Source organism: Mesoplodon densirostris, chromosome 4, assembly GCF_025265405.1.
Source record: "Mesoplodon densirostris isolate mMesDen1 chromosome 4, mMesDen1 primary haplotype, whole genome shotgun sequence".
Lineage (NCBI taxonomy): Eukaryota > Metazoa > Chordata > Mammalia > Artiodactyla > Ziphiidae > Mesoplodon > Mesoplodon densirostris.
This window is the reverse complement of record NC_082664.1, coordinates 33,850,244-33,856,283: the sequence shown is the minus strand read 5'-3', so window position 1 is coordinate 33,856,283 and position 6,040 is coordinate 33,850,244. Positions and strand designations below refer to the sequence as shown.

The 6,040-nt window shown below is 43.9% G+C and overlaps 1 non-coding gene across 1 annotated transcript; it reads right to left on the bottom strand.

The window, feature by feature from the left end:
* Positions 1-4,523: 4,523 nt before the first annotated feature.
* TRNAW-CCA (transfer RNA tryptophan (anticodon CCA)) lies at positions 4,524-4,596 on the bottom strand. Its single transcript has one exon. It is a non-coding gene; the product is annotated as a tRNA-Trp (tRNA).
* Between the last annotated feature and the right edge of the window lie 1,444 nt (positions 4,597-6,040).

The following is a 6,040-nucleotide window of genomic DNA, read 5'->3' as shown; positions in this document are numbered from 1 at the left end:
GGAGAAGATGTGTCCATGACCCTTGTCCTGGAAGAGGAGAGGTGCCTGTGTCCTTCTCACTTGTGCTGGGAAAACTTGGTCCTATCCCCAGACCTGATGGCATGGATCCTGGGGGAGGAACATGCTCCCCCACACACCTAACTCCAGGGAAGAGCCTGCTGCGCTGGCTGAGGGGCTCTCAGGAAGACTGGGGGCACGTTCCCCAAAGGGCAGCTCTGAAGGAGCCCTGGCTGGGGAGATTTATTTCTGCCCAGGCTCTTTGGCCAGCAGCCCGAGGAGCCCCATTGCTTGGGAGACTTGCCGAGAAGGAAGCAGGAATGCACAGCCTTTTCTTTCCGATGTCCTGACTGCTCTACTTTGGCTCTGCGCCTGTCTGGGAGCCAGGCTCTGGCTGAGCGGGTGACAGTGGACAGAGGCAGGCATGCCTGGTGTGTGTGGCGTCCCAGGCCTCCCTCCTCCCACCCAGCCTAGGGATAAGCACCTTCAGAGGAAGGGCAGGGAGCAGCCTTCAGAAGAATTGCGTCCAGGCGGGGCTGGAACCCAAGAGGCCTGAGTGGGGTCTCATAGTTTCATATTTGCTGAAACATGAGATTAGGCTTTTTGTGTGGGACTACAGAGGACAGGATGGGGACCTGGGTGCGAACCACTCTGTGGGGGTGGGGAGTGGCTTGGTATGAGGAAACACCCAAAAATAAGAGTTCTCCAACAATGGCCCCAGGGCCTTTAGAATCCTGCATAGATAAGGGCTGGGATAGGATCCTCACATTTGGCCCTTAGAATCCTGCATAGATGAGGGCTGGGATAGGATCCACGCATTGCACAGCGTGGCTCAAGAAGGCTGCTCTCTGGGGTACTGCAGGTCACAGGGCTACATCCTGTGGCCCTCAATGACAAGAACTTGAAGCTCCTTTCCCTCTGAGAGTTCTGATATTAATGATTTCCTGGTGCTCGAATTGATCTGGTCTCAAGGGGAGGGCAGGCCAAGTGGGGTTTACTAGATGCCGATGGGGGTGTGTGGAGCTTGGACTGAGTATGCCTGGAGGGTCAGGGGCAGGCCCAAAAAGGCTGGTCAGAAGAGGCCCCCTAACAGAGTTACTAAGGGAGAATTATTATGTTTTTTAAAATTTTATTTATTTATTTTTGGCTGCGTTGGGTCTTCGTTGCTGCGCGCAGGCTTTCTCTAGTTGCGGCGAGAGGGGGCTACTCTTCGTTGCGGTGCACGGGCTTCTCATTGTGGTGGCTTCTCTTGTTGCGGAGCACGGACTCTATCTAGGTGTGCGGGCTTCAGTAGTTGTAGCTCACGGGCTCTAGAGCGCAGACTCAGTAGTTGTGGCGCACGGGCTTAGTGGCTTGGCGGCATGTGGGATCTTCCTGGACCAGGGATTGAACCCGTGTCCCCTGCATTGGCAGGCAGATTCTTAACCACTGTGCCACCAGGGAAGTCCCAGGGAGAATTACTGATCATCAACTGAGTGCCAAGCACTTGTGGGAGTATAAAAAATTATGTAATCCATGTTCCCGCCCTCGGGAAACTTGTGGTCCATGTGATGGTTCACAATGTAAAGCAAAAAATACTTGAGGGTGGAGTCCAGGCAAGACTGCCATGTACAGTTGTGCAAGCTGTGCACTGAACCATGCTAGGGACACCACCCATTCAGACATCCTGTGCAACCAGTTTTTATACATCTGTCTTATGCCCATGGGGGTGAGGAGTAATCAATCAGTATCTGTTAAAAGATCAGGGGTTTGTGACGTGTCTATTGATCGGATCATGCCCAGAGAAAGAGCAGAGTGCCCATTAACACACCTGTAACCTGGATACTAAGCCATTTAATCTCCGCCACCTCTCTCCCCTTGCCCCTTCTCAGAAACCCAAAGTTCTACCTCCTACTGTGGATGTTTCCTTCAGGAAATCTTCTTGCTCTGGCCTCGCTTCCCTCCCCTCTCTTCCCGTATCCATTCTGTTTGTTCTCAGCAATATGCTTTTACAGATAATGGGAAAATCTCTTCCTGGACGCTGCTAAACTTCATCCTTTTCTCCATGTCTCCTCTGCCCCTACTCTAATGCCATAAAATTTGGAAGGCAGGAGGATCTTTTGTGTTATATTAACAATAGCTCAATAGCTGACAGCTATTGAGCACATGCTATATGACAGACACAGTGGTTTCAATTACATTTCTTATTTAGTCTTCACAATAGCCTCATGAGATAGGTACTATTACTATCCTTATTTTACAGATTAGGAAAGTAAGGCTCAGAGAGGTTAAGTGATCTGTCCAATTTGCACAGCTGTTGATTGGTGGAATTGGTATTCACACGCAGGTCTGAGAGTCTGGGTATTGACACCCAGCCTGGTTCTATGCCCCTAACTGTGGTGCTGCGCTGCTTTGTTGTGTTCCTTGTTCTGCCTCATCCTACCTCTCTACTTACCCTGCTTTTTGAGACCAGGAAGCTTCAATTAGAAAAGTCCTGGTAATTACATATTTCTATCCAAATTGGACTGGACTGTTTTTTTTTTCACAGACTGGATACACCAAGCAACACAACAGCCCAACAATAAGGGCTGAGGGAATTTACTTAAGGGGCACTGTAGCTTCAGCTCTAGCAAAATGAGCTGTTTTGCCACATTCTGAAGTGGCATAAGAATCCTTCAATCAGCCATTGCCCTTGACCCCAAAATTCTACTTGTAGAAAATTATCCTACAGAAATATGTGTTTGAGTGTGAGAAGGTTAGATGTAGAAGGATTTTCACTGCAGCACTGCTTGTAGCAGTGAAATGCTGGAAAAACCTTAATGTCTATTAATAGGTGATTGGTTATGGTGCATTTAAAAGAATGTAGCCATTTAAAAAATATGGTGGTGACATGCTATGAAAGTGGCCGTAGAAATCAGCATTCTCGTCTTTTCTTGGAAATCATTCAAAAACAATAAGAAAAGTGGAGGGGAAAAGCCACAGACAATATTTTTTGGTGAAACTCAAGGACAAATATAATTTGCAGACTGTAAAATATGTGAAAAGGCTGCCAAATTGCCTGATATGAGGCAGAAATCCCAAAAAAGAAAGTGAAGGAAGAGGGATGAAATGTGACATGCAGGAGGGCTCAGAGGGCACAGAGGTGAGACGGCTCCAGAAATATCTACACCTCCTAAAGGTGGAGGATGCAGCCTCAGGCAGTTATAGGAACTGGGTGAGCAAGGCTGAAAGCAGAAACCAAATGTCTAGGTTCACACCACCAGTGGAGGTGGGTGTTTCGGTTATCCATTGCTGTGTAATGAACTTAGTAACTTATTTTTTTTCTTTTTTTCGGCCGCACAGCATGTGGGATCTTAGTTCCCCAACCAGGGATTGAACCCGTGCCCCCTGCATTGGAAGCACGGAGTCTTACCCACAGGACCACCAGGAATGTCCCTATGCCACTGAATTTTAAAAACTGAATGCAGGGCTTCCCTGGTGGAGCAGTGGTTGAGAGTCCGCCTGCTGATGCAGGGGACACGGGTTCGTGCTCCAGTCCAGGAGGATCCCACATGCCGCGGAGCGGCTGGGCCCGTGAGCCATGGCTGCTGAGCCTGCGCGTCCGGAGCCTGTGTTCCGCAACGGGAGAGGCCACAACAATGAGAGGCCCGTGTCCTGCATAAAAAAAAAAAAAAAAAAAAAGTGAATGCAGTAATTGCTTCTATGAAGGAGGACTACAAAACAGAAGTACAAGAACACAATTAATTTTTAAAAACTCATCATTTTGGAACCTCTAATGTAATAGTTAATTCAGGTAAGGATCATCAATAGATCCTAAAACCTTTAGGTAAAATGTAATTGGGTTACAGAATATTCATACAGTGATAAAGTATCACCTTATAGTTTAATTAGTAATTACAGAGGGAAGATACCTTCTTTACTTTGGTGAAACCTGGCAGCTAGCCACCTTAACCAAGTAATCAAACTTGGAATAACTAATAGTGAGAAACCCAGACATTATGTGCTTCCTGATGGAATGCAATATCAAATGCACAATATAATTACAGCCAAAACTGTTTAATCTGAATCTAATGTCTTTAGACCTAGCTAGCAGTTTATTGGAAGTCCAAGTGTTAGAAACACAAATGAACTATAAAGAACTAATCAGACAAATCTAGAATGTGGGACATTTTACAAAATAACTGGCATGTACCTGCTAATGCAGGGGGACATGTGTTCGAGCCCTGGTCTGGGAGGATCCCACATGCCGCGGAGCAACTAGGCCCGTGAGCCACAACTACTGAGCCTGCACGTCTGGAGCCTGTGCTCCGCAACAAGAGAGGCTGCGATAGTGAGAGGCCCATGCACCGCGATGAAGAGTGGCCCCCGCTTGCCACAACTAGAGAAAGCCCTCGCACAGAAACAAAGACCCAACACAGCAAAAATAAATAAATAAATTAAAAATTAGCCCCGAAATTAAAAAAAAAACGGATGGAAGAGGTGAGCCTGGGGTGGGAAATAGGCAGTGCTTTTTTTTTGGCCTCGCTGAGAGGCATGTGGGACCTTAGTTCCCTGACCAGGGATTGAACCTGTGCCCCCTGCATTGGAAGCATGGAGTCTTAACCACTGGACCATCAGGGAAGTCCAAGGCAGTGCTTCTTATGTGACAGTTCTGCACTGCTTCCACACATAAGTTCAGCTTCCAAACTTCTGTTGTTTTTGTTGAAAGGCATGTATTTTTTTTTATTATTATTAGTTAGGTAGTTTGTTTTTTTATACTGCAGGTTCTTATTAGTCATCAATTTTATACACATCAGTGTATACATGTCAATCCCAATCGCCCAATTCAGAAAGGCAAGTACTCTTAAATGAGAAGTTGAGGGTCTGTTCTACATTAAAAGGGGATAAAGAGGCGTAGCAACCAATGCAGTGTATGATTGAATACTGGATTTAAAGAATATCTAAAAACATTTTGGGGGTAGTAGAGAAATTGGAATATGGACTATATAATAGATGATATTATGGAATAATTATTAAATTAGTATTGTGGTTATATAGGAGAATGTTCTTGTTTTAGGGGATGTAGGATGATGTTTTTATGGATGAAGTGTCATGATGTATGCAATTCATTTTAAAATGGTTTCTAAAAAGTGTTGTGTATTGTGTGTATGGAGAGAGCAAAAGCAGATATGGCAAAAAAGATAACAACTGGTGAATCTATGTGAAGGATATATGGATGCTTACTGTATTATTCTTCCAATGTGTTTGTCAGCTTGCAATTTTTCAAAATAAAAAGTTGAAGAGAAAAAGAACACAGGAAAAGAGTTGGTGAGATAATCAGAGGAGATGAAGCATGGGCTGGCAGGGCTCAGGAAAAACTAAGTATCAGAGAGATAAAGATGAAATGGAAGAAATACAAATAATAGGCAATTAAGAAAACCATAATAAGGGACACAGAGGAGAGAAATGAGAATGGCAAACAAAATAGAAAGGAAATGAAGATTTAAAAAAAAAGTAGAGAGAAAATGATAGATATAGAATACAGGAAAAGAAGATTTAATATTATTTTTATAATTGGAATTTCTCTAGAAGAAAACCAAAACAATGGAATATATCAAATAGGAATATGATTTTTGAAAATATAGAAGACTTTAATTTATATCCTGTATCAGGGCAAATTAACCCAGAAGAGTTAACTTAGAGATAATATCCTAGTAAAGTTGTTAGACTTCAAAGATGATCAATCAAGCAAAATGATCAAGTCACTTATAGGGGAGAAAAATGGATCTTGCCTCAGAGTTCTCTACAGCAACATTCACTGCCAGAAGATGGTGGTGCAATACTTAAAAGATCTTCAAGGAAAAAGTGTTACCCAAGCACTTCATATCCAGCCAAATTACCCTTCAACTGTAAAGACTACAGATAGTCTTGAACGTGAAAGAATTCAGCGAATATCAATTTTATGAACGTTTCTTAAGGAAATAACCAGAGGATGAATGTCAGCCAACTAAGAGATAATTGAGGAAATTATGGAAAAAGCAAGTTTTGAATACATTTACTGTGGACTAATGCTAAATTAATTCTA